A 15158-nucleotide genomic window follows, 5' to 3' on the forward strand; every position below is an offset into this window, starting at 1 on the left:
ACTCAAGATCCAGCGCTCGCGATCCAGGACACAGGACCGCAGGATCATCCATGACTCCGGATCCCAGCGTATATAGACACCAAAAAGAAAGACATTTGGGGAAGCTGGGTTAATCGGAACATGAGTGTACACGGGTATAGACAGAGAGAAGGAAGAAGTAAGATGTCCCCCGACAAACTAAGCCTATATCAGCAAAACTAGGGGCTGAATCTAATCAGCCCTAACTATAAGCTTTATCAAAAAGGAAGGTCTTAAGCGCACTCTTAAAAACGGATAGGGTGTCTGCCGCCCGAACACAAACTGGAAGCTGATTCCACAAATGTGGAGCTTGATAAGAAAAGGCTCTGGCTCCCATTGTACTTTTAAAGATTCTAGGAACAACCAACAACCCTGCATTCTTGGAACGCAATGCCCTAGTAGGACAGTAGGGTATAATGAGTTCTTTAAGGTAAGATGGCGCCTGCCCATTAAGGGCTTTGTAGGCGAGAAGAAGAATTTTAAATTCTATCCTGTGTTCTATAGGGAGCCAGTGTAAGGCAGCCAGAACAGGAGTAATGTGGTCCCTTTTCCTAACTCTGGTTAGTACACGAGCCGCAGCATTTTGAATCAGCTGAAGCGACTTGATTGACTTCTTGGTACTCCCTGATAATAAAGAGTTACAATAATCCAGCCTAGAAGTAACAAATGCATGGACTAGTTTCTCTGCATCGTTTTGAGGCAAGATATGCCTGATTTTTGCAATGTTACGTAGATGGAAGTAGGCGGTCCTTGAAATTGATTTGTCTGTCCCTGTTAAATAAATGAATAAATAAATACATAAGGACAGGTTGTTATCTAGGATCACACCCAGATTCCTTGCAGTATGAGTCGGGGAAACAACAGAGGTGCCAATGTTGATTGTTTGGTCAAGAGTGGGACAATCTTTTCCCGGAAGGAAAAGCAGTTCAGTCTTGTCAAGGTTGAGCTTGAGGTGATGATCAGTCATCCACTGAGAGATGTCATTAGACAATGTTAATATCAGTGTGTGTTCTATGTGTGTAGTTGTTTATATCAGTATGTGTTGGCTGTGCATACTCTCCACGTCCACTCAACTGCACATACTGGGTTCTGGAATTGAACATTAAAAACTGTGTGGGCTCTTACCTGGGTAGGTTGTAGTGGGGCCTGGTGAAGACGTTCCGGGTGGTTGTGGTTGGAAGTCTTTGTAATTTTCTTATTGCAGGTCCAAGTAGGATGGTTGTAGGAGTCTCCTTTTTGGATTTCCAGGCAGTGATTTTGGGAAGGGGCAAGGTCCCAACAGTTGAGAGGAAGTGTCTGTTTTGTAGAGTACAGCTTCCATATGGGGCAGAGCCCAACACAACAGTTAAAAGCTCACAACTTTAATTAGCACACATTTAAAAGCACTGGTCAACATTTTAAAACAGAATACCGTTCAGTGTCGGTGAGTGGAAGTAGTCTCCTCAACGTTTCAATAGGGTATATCTTCTTCAGGAGGGAAGTGAGAGTTGCACAGCTGTGGAGGCTTATGGCGCATTTCCACTGCAGCGGGTAGCCCCGTTTAAGCGTCCTGAACCGTCCTCAAGCGGCCAGGCCAGTTTTTGGTGGCATTTCCATATAGCCTAGTACCGGCTAGCGGGTACTTTTTCCGGCCCCATAAAATCGTGGTTCTATCAGACCAGGCCAGGGCTGTGACGTCAACACTCGACTGCTGATTGGTCAGAGAGAATCGTCACAAGATCGCGCGCGAGATCATCCCTCGCGTCACATATATATCAAGAAGCAAGCTTGCAGCATTTTGTAAACGGAGGAGCTACAAAAATGGCAACGTCGAAGAAAAGCACACCGTGGTCGACCGAGGAGGCGACGACGTTCCTACATCTCATTGGGGATGATAAAATCCAGCGGGAGCTCGACGGAACAACGCGAAATGTGAAAGTGTTCCAGGATGTCTCTGCACAGATGTCCGAGCGCGGATTTTCGAGGACTTTCCTACGATGTAGGGAAAACGGCAACGGCTTTACTGGAGTCCCTGCAAGGTACGCTCACTTCTAACAAAGAAGTCTATTTTATCCTTACATTAATGTTCGACAACCCGTGCTTTTATGGAGCTCCGAAGAGCTACATAGCTAGCTAAGGCAGATAGCCTAGGCAGATAGCCTTAGCTAGAGCTATTGTTTGCTAACACCATATGTGCCATTGTTTACGTTCAGTTTTTCTTTTCTATAGTTGTTGTTGCTATTTAGTATTGTGCTGCAGTAGTTTGTGGAATTAACAAGTCATTTTGCTGTTCTAGATGATTACATTGGGACTCGTGAGGAGGAACATTCCCGAACAACGGTTGATGGCAGTGTTCCGTCCACATCATCATCGAATCCAGAACGGACCCCAGCCGAAGAATCGACACCAACTCGACCACCAACACCGAGTGCCATCACGACACCGCAGCGTGTGGTTCTAGGTAAGAAATAGAAATGGCAAAACGACTGGAATTGTGTTTTGTTTTTTTAAACCTTGGATCATCCATCAACAGTAATTAAAATAAGCTATACCACTGTGGAAATGCTCTGTTGCAAGTAAAGTCTTAGCTAGTAAGCAGCTAGTACAGTTGTGTGTGACATCCTATCATATACATATATTTATATTCATTATCAACAGGCTGGACATAATGTAATTCACTTTCACAATCATTGTAAACATCTAGGGCCAGAACTTTCTTTAGTTCACCTTACTGTTGTTCTGTTTATACATGTTATTCTTATATCCTCGTGTGACCTGTACCTGTCCTGTGTGTTTTCCTTATTGCTAATTATTATCTTATTGTCACCCAGGCAAGAGGAAACGAGGAGGAGAGGATCGGGCCCAGCAGGAACGGCACCATGACTGGGCAGCCGACTGGCCCGTCTCCTCCGTGATACTTCAAAAAACCTTAATAGTTATTGTACATATTATATATTTTTTATCTAGTTAATTTTTAAATGCAACATTTGTACTTCCTTGTTTATTTATTTTCTTTAAAATGTTCATTTTATATTTACAATTCCATGTATATTTATGCTGGCTGCAATACAGTTTTACATTTTTTATTTGTATTGTTTAATGGCATGCCTTTGATACAACATTTGTATTTTTATACTGCCATCAATAAAGTACTTCTTATCTCTTGTTGATAAGGAATGGCACCCAACATAAAAAAATCATAAACATACATGAATTTATAAAGCAATAACAAACACCATCAGTTAGGAAAAAGCCCCTTACTTTTAAGAGATTTAAAGCAAGACATTGAGTTTGCTAGCTTGAGGTCCTCCTCTAAAACATTATTACATGTTTATTTTGTAATAGTTTTAAGAATACATGATAAATACATAATACATGTAGAAATTGCTCAATTGTAATACCCTCGTTCTACTAGACTCAAACAACACATTCCTTATATATTTCAAAGACGAAGAACAAAATAAACCTATAACCCATTCAAGCAAGCTTTTAACATGTCTAGAAGAAAGATTGAGGTTATATTTAATATATTTTATGTTGTGGATACTTTAGTCTCCATCCATGTTTACAATTGTCCACACTATTTTACACTTGCATTTATGAATATAGTTTTGCTGTGTTTTACACTTTAGTATTTATGTTTATAGTTAGCTTTGATATTCGCTTAATTTATTAGAAAGATTTTCTTTTCATGATCTGATATTTCCTCAAATGTTCTTATTATGGGGCAGTACTTACTGGTGCTTGAAATTCAAATATTTACTAAATATTCAATTCAGATAACATTTGTTTAAAACATTTGACAAACACATGTATATGAAAAAAAAAAGATGTATTTATGTTCAATACAATGAATGCAATAAAATGCATATGTAGGTATTCAGGTAGCGCATCAAAGACACTGCTACCCCAGGCTCTGCTGCTGGTGCATTCCACCCATCATCATAGTCCTCTCCATGACTCTCGCAGACGTTATGCAGAGCACAGCATGTCAGCACCATGGATTTCACAATAAACAAGAAAACGATCGCTTCCACATCCTCCATTGTTGTGTGTGTTTTGTGAGTTGTGTCGCATTGAAAATGACGCCACTGCAGTTTTACCCAGCGTCGCTCCGCCCAAAAAGCCGATCGTCCCGCCTACACTGCGTTGCTACCCCAGGTCCTAAACTGTAATGGAAATGCGCCACGGCCTCGGACGGCTAGCGAGGCAGCCCGAGGCCTGAGCGAGGACGCTTAGGGACGCTTAAACGGGGCTACCCCGCTGCAGTGGAAATGCGCCAATACAGTATAAGTGATCAAGAGGTTTGAGTAGACCTATCAGGGGAAGGTACATGGAGTCAGGTGATTGAGCAGGGGGTGGGGGCCCATGTTTTGGAGTATGCTGTGATCTGGTTGGATCTGCCAGGGGGTGGGTGGGTTTGGGTAGAGGAAAGGAAGGGGGGGTAAGTGTGAGAAGGAGTTTGTAAGCTCCTGACTGGAAGGATAGCTAAAGGGATAGGCTGCTGCTCCTGCACCTGGGAGACCCGGGTTTCGAAACCGGCTGAGAACACAACCAATCACAATTGTCTGTTTGGTCCAGAATTGGTCCACTGTCTGTGGGAGTGTGGTGCAAATCAGTCCAGATCAGTGGTGCTGGCTGGGTTAGGTTACGGATAGGGTTAGGTTTTGGTTAGAGATGCGGTTTTTGATTCTCGGTTGAGAATAAGTGGCACGGGCCTAAGGATCTGTGGATGGGTGTATGCAAGTGTTATTCGACATAGGGTCAAATAAGAGTTTTTAAGGTGTTTGGACCAATTCTGTAAAATGTGTATGTTGTACAAAGTTATAGGTAGAGGGGATCATGGGGGTTTGGTTTTCTAAAAAGTCAGCAGAAATCAGGGATTCTGATTCCCAATGAGATTCATTCACCCAGAGACTCCTGGGTGGGAGCAATAAGGGAGGAAATCAGGGAGCTGTGGAGGCTTATAAGTCACGTGTGGGGACTCGCCTCCCTTATGGGGACATAATGGAGGTCCCCATGAGGGGAATCATTAATTTTAGGGTGAAGACTTGGTTAGGCATGGGTAAGGTTAGGATAAGTCTCCAGGAAATGCATGTAAGTCAATGTAATGTCCCTTAATGTGTGTGTGTGTGTGTGTGTGTGTGTGTGTGTGTGTGTGTGTGTGTGTGTGTGTGTGTGTGTGTGTGTGTGTGTGTGTGTGTGTGTGTGTGTGTGTGTGTGTGTGTGTGTGTGTGTGTGTGTGTGTGTGTGTGTGTGTGTGTGTGTGTGTGTGTGTGTGTGTAAAGGGGGTGTATGTACAGCATCAACATCTACGCCGTGACTCAGCCCCATAGATCACGCAAACACACCCCTGTGTCTTGGAATCATTGCTCTCATGTTTGCTTGTTTTCTTTTCCATCATCTTGGCCGCGGAGTCTGTCGAGGAGGCCAACCAGTCTGAATAAAAGATGCATCACTGACAGATTCACATGGCGGAGAAGTGAGGTAAACCCTCGGGTGAGTCACCGTGCAGCAGGAAAGTTGACACGTTAAGGTGTTGGATAATGTCATGACTCACAAACTGAGTGTGTTCGATGTAGAGGCCTATAAACTGAACGTCTTTATTTACCACGCAAGAACAGAGGCTTCTGTTCATCGGAGACCAATTCATGAAAAGTGATCAATGCACTCAAGCTTTCCTTTATGTTTTCTGTCACAGGCCAATGTTTTACAAAGTTGTACCTCTATGTATAAACACAAATACAACAACATAATGGAGATTAAAAAACACAAGCAGAATTGATTGATTTGACTCTTTCAGGTCTGTGTCTGTAGGGTGCCTACATTTCATTTGGGACGGAGGCATGTGGCGCAGTGGGATATTGCGTAGGTGTTCGGATCAGGGGAGCACAGGTTCAAACCCCACTGCATGTCGTTGTGTCCCTGGGCAAGACACATCACCCCAGAAAATGCTCCTGTGGGGATTGTTCACAGTATTGAGTATGTAAGTCGCTTTTGATAAAAGCATGTAATTTGAAAGTTTTTTTATTGCAAAGTATTTATTGGATTCCAGATTGTGTTATTATATGAAATAGAAAAAATGACTGCAGAGATTTATAAGAAGGCCAGGGGCCTCATTTATAACGGCGTGCGTAGGATTCATGTGGGAAGGTTGCTTACGTATAGTAGAAATCCAAAAAATAGGTACAGACATTTTCCGACATTTTCCGATTCACCAAACATTGCGCACCGGCGAGGAAAGTGCGTAAGGCAAGGCAAGTTTATTTATATAGCACTTTTCAACGCAAGGCAATTCAAAATGCTTTACAAAAAATGAAAGACATTAAGCATTAATCAGTGTACAGCACTTCCTACGCCGGTTTCCCTTTATAAATCACAACCGACTCGAAATGTGGTGCAGCTTTTGCGGGCTTCACGTAACGCCCATATTTGCCTATAAATAGTCAAAGAAACGCCCATTCATTCATTTTTGACTGACTTTATGAAGAAGATCAGGAAATGACGACAGAACAGCTAAAAAAGACATCTCACACCGTGTCAGATTTTGGTTATTTTGGGGAGGTCGAGATAAATCATTGTTTGGTGGATGCAGTTTGATCCAGAGTAGCAGCATGGAGGTCGGATGACAAAAACAATACACATAGCCTTCCTCGGGCAGTGTGTTTGTACCGGGGACAGGACACCCCCCCTTGATGAGAAACTGTAAGAAATGATCGGGGAATCCCTCCGGAGTGGAGTCATGACGACTGGATCTGAATTATGTTTTTGTATTTGGTGGTTTGTGTTCCAGCTGTCGATCAGCTGTGCGCAGCGTCTCCACTGCAGCCTGTGCATCTCAACCCCCCCCCCCCCCCCCGCAGCAACTCGATATCCACCAGTTAAAGGAAATACAACCAATGTGTTGTGTTATATTAGCTGTACAATTGACCACATATGGTGTTCTTAGCTTCCATACTTCCTGTGTTTTACGAGCGACTTATCAAGTCTTGGCAAACGGCATAAAACACGATTAAACATGATAGTATATAAAACCATGCTCGTATCTACAACCTATAGAAATGCAAAACGGCGTCAGTTTATACGTAATTCTGTCCTTCTGCTTACCGCATCATTTATGAGAAAACATTTCATAACATTAACACAACATATTCGAGGTGGTTTTCAATATCCGTATTTATTTATTTCTCCAAGTTATGTTTTTGTGTGCACTGAGGAGTCTCAAACAGGCGTTTGTTTAATCATTTTAAGATTGGCTTTAATCAATGTTTGAAAATGAATTCTTCATATCTGATAAATGAGAGGTAACATTTTATTTATGGTATTATTTCCACACATTTCTCTCCATTCTTCCTTCTGCTAACGGTGTCGCAGTTTCTCGTATCTTCCGTTGTTGTGCATAGTGCGTACGCATGGGTTAGAGTTTGCGTGGAGGACCGCACGTTTTCCCGTCAAGTTAGTATTTTATAAATCGCAAACATTGCGTAGAAACTGGCGTACGCCATCTTTTGAGCGTATAACCCTTTATAAATGAGGCCCCAGAACATAGTTTATAGAAAAAAAGAATTGAATACAGAAAATGATAAGAGAAATAGATCTCTGTGTCTCTTAAAGGTTAGAATATGACTGTCATGCACCAGAGCGTTATGTTGGTTGAAAGAAAAAGTCATGAAATAGGAAATAAAATGAGTTTGGCATTTATATCATCCCCTAAGAATGAGAGTACGAACTACAAACTAAGATGCTTGTTGGAAGATGTTGAAATAATAAGAGGGAAAGTTAATATTAACGTATTGAATTTGTTGTCTTTACAATGTAGTGATTAAGTAGGCCGACTTAGTGCATACAGCCATGCTAGCTCTAAGCTAATACTGTCATCAGCATGCTAACAGTGACAATGCTAACATGCTAATGTTTTTTTCAAGTTTAGCATGTTAGCATGGTAACATTTGCTTAACACAAAACTGTAAGTTGGAAGTCACAAGTCACTGGAAGTCTTTGTTTATATGTGGAGTGCCATGTAATCCTAAGTGGCTTGGGACATTTCCTTTGTGTAACACAGGAAGAAAATGTATTCAAATGCATTAAAACAAAGCCCTATGTATAAATAAATATATTGCAATGATCAAACACTAAGTACATACATTATTCTTGTGCTTGTGGATATTACAAAAGCAAAGCGTGATCACAGTTGCATATATTCATCTGTTGACACACACACACACACACACACACACACACACACACACACACACACACACACACACACACACACACACACACACACACACACACACACACACACACACACACACACACACACACACACACATGTTTTTTTGGGATGTGAACAAATGCTCACAAACATACTTTCAGCCAAAATCTGTTGCTATATTATGTGTGTTTTCAAGCCTAATTTGCAATATATGAGAAGCCTGTGTTTTTGTTCCCAGTGTGCGGTTCCCACAGGCCTCTGACAGAGGCACAGTCAGCAGGTTGTGGTAACATGTACAAGCATGATGTTTGCTTTACTCATCATCAATCAAAACCAGTCAGTGTTCCTAGAAACCGTTAGACTCCCAGGCCTCTTTGGGCTTTCAAAGCCGTGATAAAACCGTCACAAGATTTCAAAAACGCTTGGAAGCTCCATCCAAAATACAATACGGCACCGGATCTGAGAAGGAGCGGGTATTATTATATGGAAAGTGTATATCAAGTTAGAGCAGGTTATTTCCTCCTGAGATGCTCTGTAAGTTGACATTTGGTGAGTGACGGCAGTACATTTATTATTTTCTTAAAAGGCAAGAACAACATATCTTTATTGTAAGACTCAAAGCTCTAAAACATGCATACAAAAACAATGCTGGAAAGTACATCTACCCAAGTACTGTACTTAAGTACATTTTCGAGGTACTTTTTCTTTACATTACATTCCATTTAGCTGACGCTTTTATCCAAAGCGACTTACAATCAGTGCGTTCGACCAACAAGATACAACCTTGAAGAAAAAAGAATCATATAGTACATCAGGTTTCATAGAGCTAAAACATTTCAAGTGCTACTCAACTGGCTTTAGATAAGCCAGTCCTTTATTAGTATAGAAGTGCTTTGTTTAGCTGAGTATTTCCATGTTATGCTACTTTATACTTCTACTGTACTGCAATTTGTAAGCAAATGTACTTTTTAGGCTGCAGGTTAATATTATTAATACAAAAGCCAAATCATCTAATGGATTTTGATGTTCTTCTATGAATTAAGATACCAGCAAGTGTTAAAAGTCATAAAAAACAGTTTACTGCCTATACACGCTAGGGGATTACATGAAATGATACTAATGTGTAAATCATTTGGACAGTAAAATATAAATTCCTTACATCATTTGCTTTGATATAAGTGATGATTTCTTTGACTGTTACTTCAGACTTGATCATAACATGTATTATATCTAATATATAATACATTGGAGACATTATATTGGGGATTTTGGTTCAACCTTATTGAATTGTGATCTGCTGTGCTAAAACAAGAGTGTAATCAATCATCAAAAATCTAAACAGGCCTTTTCCTCACAGCTTTCATCATACATGCACAAGTTTCAAAATAAAAGTATTGAATCTTCTCAAATGTTATATTCATTATTACCACTTTATTATCACCTGCACTTCAATATTCTTCAACATTCTTTATTATTATTATTATTATCCTATTTTAAATGTCATCTAAATGTTTTGATATTTTAATAAAGGTAAACATTATTCATATTTGTATGTAGTATATTTAAAAGATGGTACCCCTGAATGACTTTCCTAATATCATCAACTGGCTAGAGAAAACCCTCATGCTGCATGTACAGAGCCTCTGGTGAACTACGTCCGTTAGCCAGGGACAAATGTTGTAACAGCATTTCAATCTAATTGGCCAGAAAATGATTTAGAATAATATCTCAGTGAGTATCAGCTCAGTTTCTTACAGCTGAATGTAATCCTAAGGACACTCAAATCATAAGTGAATTGAAATAAAACATAACACGCTTTACTCATCAAGTATATTTACCTTGCACAATGGTAATAGAGTAAGAAAAGTAGATTAGACATATTGAGCATTTGTCATGAAATTTACCAGAAAACATTTTGTTTTACACTTTACTTTCTTTCTCCTCTGCTGGGTAATCCCCAATATATCAATATTCATACATGATTTCTGCACTGATATATTTAGTTGGACTCAGGTGAGTGCTCAGAGACTGTGAGTCTTATTATTCATTATAAATATTCCCTAATGTGTGACTTTTTTCATTTCCTGACTTTAGTGAAACTACGATCCAGTTACACACATTTAGCCTGCATGTCAATGTTTATTGTATGCCTACCAACAGATATGAGAATTAACACTTAGAGGGATGGTAAATGCTGACACTTATAACAAAAGCTATAGAATGTCTGACAACAGCTCTAACACACTTAGTCATGGCTAACAATAAAGCATGTAATCCAGTTACAGCTATTGCCAGGTGGATTTTTATTTTGAAAATGCACTTTACAGATGAAATCCCTGCAGTGTTTTAAATATTAGTCTACTGACAGATAATATCTGCTTTGAAAAATCATTTCCTAGCGTTCCTCTGTATGCGCCGCTTTAGCATGCGATGTTTGTGTGTTCTTAGTGTGGAGTTCATGCAAAGTGTGGCTGCTCACGGTCACGGCTGGTGCATGATGGGAGCTGATGCGCCTTGCAGCCAGCAGTGGCCCTGTGGCTGAGCTCTGTGCTCTGTTGGTGGATGGTGGGGTTAATGGTTATCTGTACTGGGCGGGGGTAGATGCCCAGGGTTTTAACGCATTCTGTGTGTCGGAGAATTAGGATGCCGCCTCTGCTTCAGAGCGGGAGCTGTCTGCCACTTTCCCAGCAGCCCCTGGGCCGCTGACAGGGAGATGGATGATATCTGCAGCCTGCACTGCTCCCCCAACACACACACACACACACACACACACACACACACACACACACACACACACACACACACACACACACACACACACACACACACACACACACACACACACACACACACACACACACACACACACACACACACACACACTTACCGAATGTGTGAGTATTTGTCAAATACACCTCGCTGTGTTGCCTCTGGCTACAAATCCAATATCCTACATATCAAGAGAAATGAAACCCTCACATGTGAAAACAATGAAAATGTTTGGGGGGGAAATTGCAGGATTTCTTCATTATTTGCTCACACAGAATAGACCATTATAATTCTAAATAACCAAACACAGAACATATTTAATGGAGACCTTTATTGAAATCACAGCAATCACAAAATGAGAAACATATACAAATATGACATTTACTGTTAAGAGAAAATACATACATTCATGGCTTTTGGAAACTGCACCAACCAATGAAATGACAGGATATTTGAACAATAAACATACCTGCAGACGTGTACTACTAACATTCCTCCACCAGCAGCAGATGCTGTTCAAACACAACAAACACTTCCACTGGCTCCGGGAAGGAGGCGGGACTTGAATGAGAACATATGGGTGTATTACAGCAGGGTAAACGGGGGTGTGTGTGGGGGTGTAGTCAAAGAAGACCAACCCTTGCCTTCCTTACTTGTCTTGTCTCCATCACCCTCACCCTCTCTCCTGCTCTCTTCCTCTCTGCTGATGTTCCTCTGACTCAATCCACAGGCCGTGTCACCTGAGCAACAGCCTGCATATAACGAGAAGCTGGATAGGGGGGTTGGGGGGTTCTTGACTCTGCTCTGACTCTGCTCTGAACCCCCCCCCCCCCCCCCCACATTGTTACATCAACAATGTGTGAGGCATTTCTAAACGTGAGGGATTACCGGCAGGATTACAATGTGACAGAACAACTGAAAAGAGTATATAGTGTTTGTTGTAAAAGGATCAGATTTTATTTATGTTATGTAAACTCTACTGTTCTGTAGGCTAATACTTTAAGTGTGAATCTATACTATAATTTTTGATGGCAAATATCTTGTTTTTTTCTTTTCTAAATTACATTGTTCTGGTGTCTTACATAATAAACTTAAGTAAAAAAACATGTTATGGATATTTCCTTTCTCTTTTATTTATTTGGATTGCATTTGATATTACCAAGAGAAATGGAAAGTAACCAGATTACATTACTTGATCTGAAAACTGAAACATAGACTTTAATTAAATGTATTATGTCAACCGATTTCCCATAGCTGAATTAGGTTAGTTGAAAACAAATATTACATTTAAATGTAATTAAAGTCAATGTTTCAGTTTTTTCAGTGTACATTTTTGTACAGGTAAATAGTCATTGTAACAGATTACTTTGTTAAAGGTACCCTCCCAACCCTGGAGAGGAGATGGTACAACGTAAGGGTAGAGTGGTGTTAGAGGAGAGGGGAGGAGGGAGGGAGAGGGAGGGGGAGAGGGAGGAGGAGAATAGCAGCACTGGAGCGGGTGTTAAGGAGGAACATCCATCACTGTTTTAAGTGAGTGCAGTGGGACGGAGCAGAGTGAAAGGTCGTCTCTGCTCCCTCTGCTCAGCGGGCTCCGGGCAGCCTGCGGGTCACGAGCGGGCCGTCTGTCTCTCGCTGCAGCTGGAAGAGTGCACGCAAAACAGGGCGGTCGCACAACAACAACGCTTCACACGGGACATCAGCATCAGGATTCCTTTCTTTGTCAGGGAAATGTACGACAACAGCAAGAGTGCAGGTTCATTCAAAAGAGTAGACTTACACATTATATTAAAAAAAGTAGGCACATGTTATTAGTAATATAAACACAATAAGTCAAACACAAAGAAATAACAGAAAATAACAGATCGAAGTAGCAGTGTAGTTAAAAAAAGACCATATCAAAATATAGAGTAGCTGGTACTGTTTACAGATTAAAAAATACATTTAAAGAAAAATTAGAGCGTGCATTGCACAGGATATTTATTGCACATGATATTGCACACATTTTTATGAATGAAAGTCGAGACTAACATTTTAAATAAAGAGCACACATCAAATAAGCACACATCCAATGAGGCAGCGTTATAAAAGTAAGCAGGTTTGGGGAGTAACAGATTACGTAATCAGGGTACAACAAAATGTAATCCCTTAAAGTTATATTCAAATAATGAGATGACTGTTATTTTTCCAAAAATTGGGATTACTAACAGGATTACAATAATTCCTTACATTTATTATAGCGCATTATCAATGACTCAAAGCGATGTCACTAACAAGTTCAAAAGAGCATCTGGCGTTCGTTGTAAAGGATCAGGTGTTCTCTCTTCTCTGTCAGCTGGTCCGTAGGATATTACTTTCAGTGTGAATCTATACGCCCCCTGCCTGAATCTGCTTTATGCTTTTCACTTTCTTTGCTTCATTTGTTCTGTTTTTAATTCAGCAGGTTCATATGTTCGTAAACTAGTGTGTGTGAGCTTAACTGTGTGTGTTAAACTAAAACGGAGCATTTCCTGTCAGCTCAGACTTGATTTCTGCTTCTTTAAACTGTAGTGTGTGCTCAGCGTTGGTGTATGGCTGCTGCCTGGATATGCTGAATGATAAATACATAAGATCTCCCAGCAGAGGAAACTTTCATACTAAATAAAAAAAAAAAAAAAAAAACATCTTATTGATATTTATTTTCTCTTGTATTTATTTGCATTGCATACATCCAAAATCAACAGAATTACTTTCATTTTGTATACACAGATTAGGTTACTAATCCAAAGACCATGGAGGCTTTTAAAAAAGGCCTCAACACCCATCTGTTCAATAGAACCTTTTATCTTATTTATTACTACCCTATTATTTTTTTTATTGTTTGTTTTTACTGCTTTTTATTCATTCAACCGTGTTGTGTACTGTTTTTATTTTTGTTCCATGCTAAATGCTTGTAGCACTTCGGGATCTGAACTCAGATATGAAGTGCGTTTAAAATATTATTATTATTACTGATTACACATTTTACTACAGGTAACTATTAATTGTAACAGAATTTTTTGAACATTTTGTTAAACAAGTTGTGACAAATCTTACCTTTGAGTGTGGAGAGAGACAGACAGGGCTCCTACACAAGAGGAGATAATGATAGCAGTTTAGTTTATGTACTGAAGTGTTTCATATTAGAAAATACAGGAGGGATCACCATGTCACTGGAAACCATTATAGAACAACTGTAGCAGAAGGTCTACGTGAAACATCAACTCTCTAGTGGTGATTCCTGTAAAACACACCGTGATCATTGAAGTGTCCACCTGCCGGGCTGAGAGGACACACTCGAGGACTCAGCAGGAATGTGGTCATGACCCATTTGATGGACACAAAGCAAATCAGCAGAATGTGGCGAGGTGAGCTGAACATACTGTGTGTGTGTGTGTGTGTGTGTGTGTGTGTGTGTGTGTGTGTGTGTGTGTGTGTGTGTGTGTGTGTGTGTGTGTGTGTGTGTGTGTGTGTGTGTGTGTGTGTGTGTGTGTGTGTGCTACAGCGACCACTAACATCTAGCCAACATGGTGTGAACAAAGAGGTTGAGTAAAGTGTAAATAATACTCGTAGACCAACAAAATGAGAACGGAGGAAATTGTATTTGGTCCCCCATCTGATTCTCACAAAGTCCCCCAGACTGAACAACTAAAGCCGGTAGTGTCATATAAACACTTGGGTGTAATGATCTGCTTTGATGGAAAGACCACATTAAGTGCATTCATTCATTATTTTCCATGCCTTAGGTCTTTTAGGGAAAGTAGACACGTTTTTCTTCAGTTTTGTTTACATCTGTGATTATCAGTGTTCTACAATATTGCACAAGTATTTGTCAACTGCTGAAAAGTAAAAACGGCTATAGTAAATGAAAATCTGCTCAAAGGTTGTAGGTACACCCTTTGAAAAACTCTATAAATCAACATGCTATAATAATATACTGAGGCTTGCGAGCAACATTGTCTCTGACCACCACCATGTCCTGAACAGAGAATATGACAAGTTGCTGTCAAATTAGAGACACAGGGTCCCACGATTTAATTAAGTTAGAGCATGTGTCAATCCTTAAATTAAAAGCCGAGCTGGGAAATATCCCAGGTCCTAAACACATTTACTTCCGTGACTGTAATGTGTCATGTTAAATGTCTGTTTCCGTGTTAATGTT

At 40.3% G+C, this 15158-nt stretch overlaps 1 long non-coding RNA gene across 1 annotated transcript in view; it reads right to left on the reverse strand.

Moving 5' to 3' along the window:
* Positions 1-11807: 11807 nt before the first annotated feature.
* The window catches only part of LOC117458192 (uncharacterized), a 50795-nt gene continuing 47444 nt past the window's right edge, over positions 11808-15158 (reverse strand). Inside the window, exon 4 of the long non-coding RNA XR_004553416.2 lies at positions 11808-14084. This is a non-coding gene — a long non-coding RNA (uncharacterized lncRNA). The remainder of the gene's footprint in view (positions 14085-15158) is intronic.

This window comes from Pseudochaenichthys georgianus, chromosome 14 (assembly GCF_902827115.2).
Source record: "Pseudochaenichthys georgianus chromosome 14, fPseGeo1.2, whole genome shotgun sequence".
NCBI classification, from domain to species: domain Eukaryota; kingdom Metazoa; phylum Chordata; class Actinopteri; order Perciformes; family Channichthyidae; genus Pseudochaenichthys; species Pseudochaenichthys georgianus.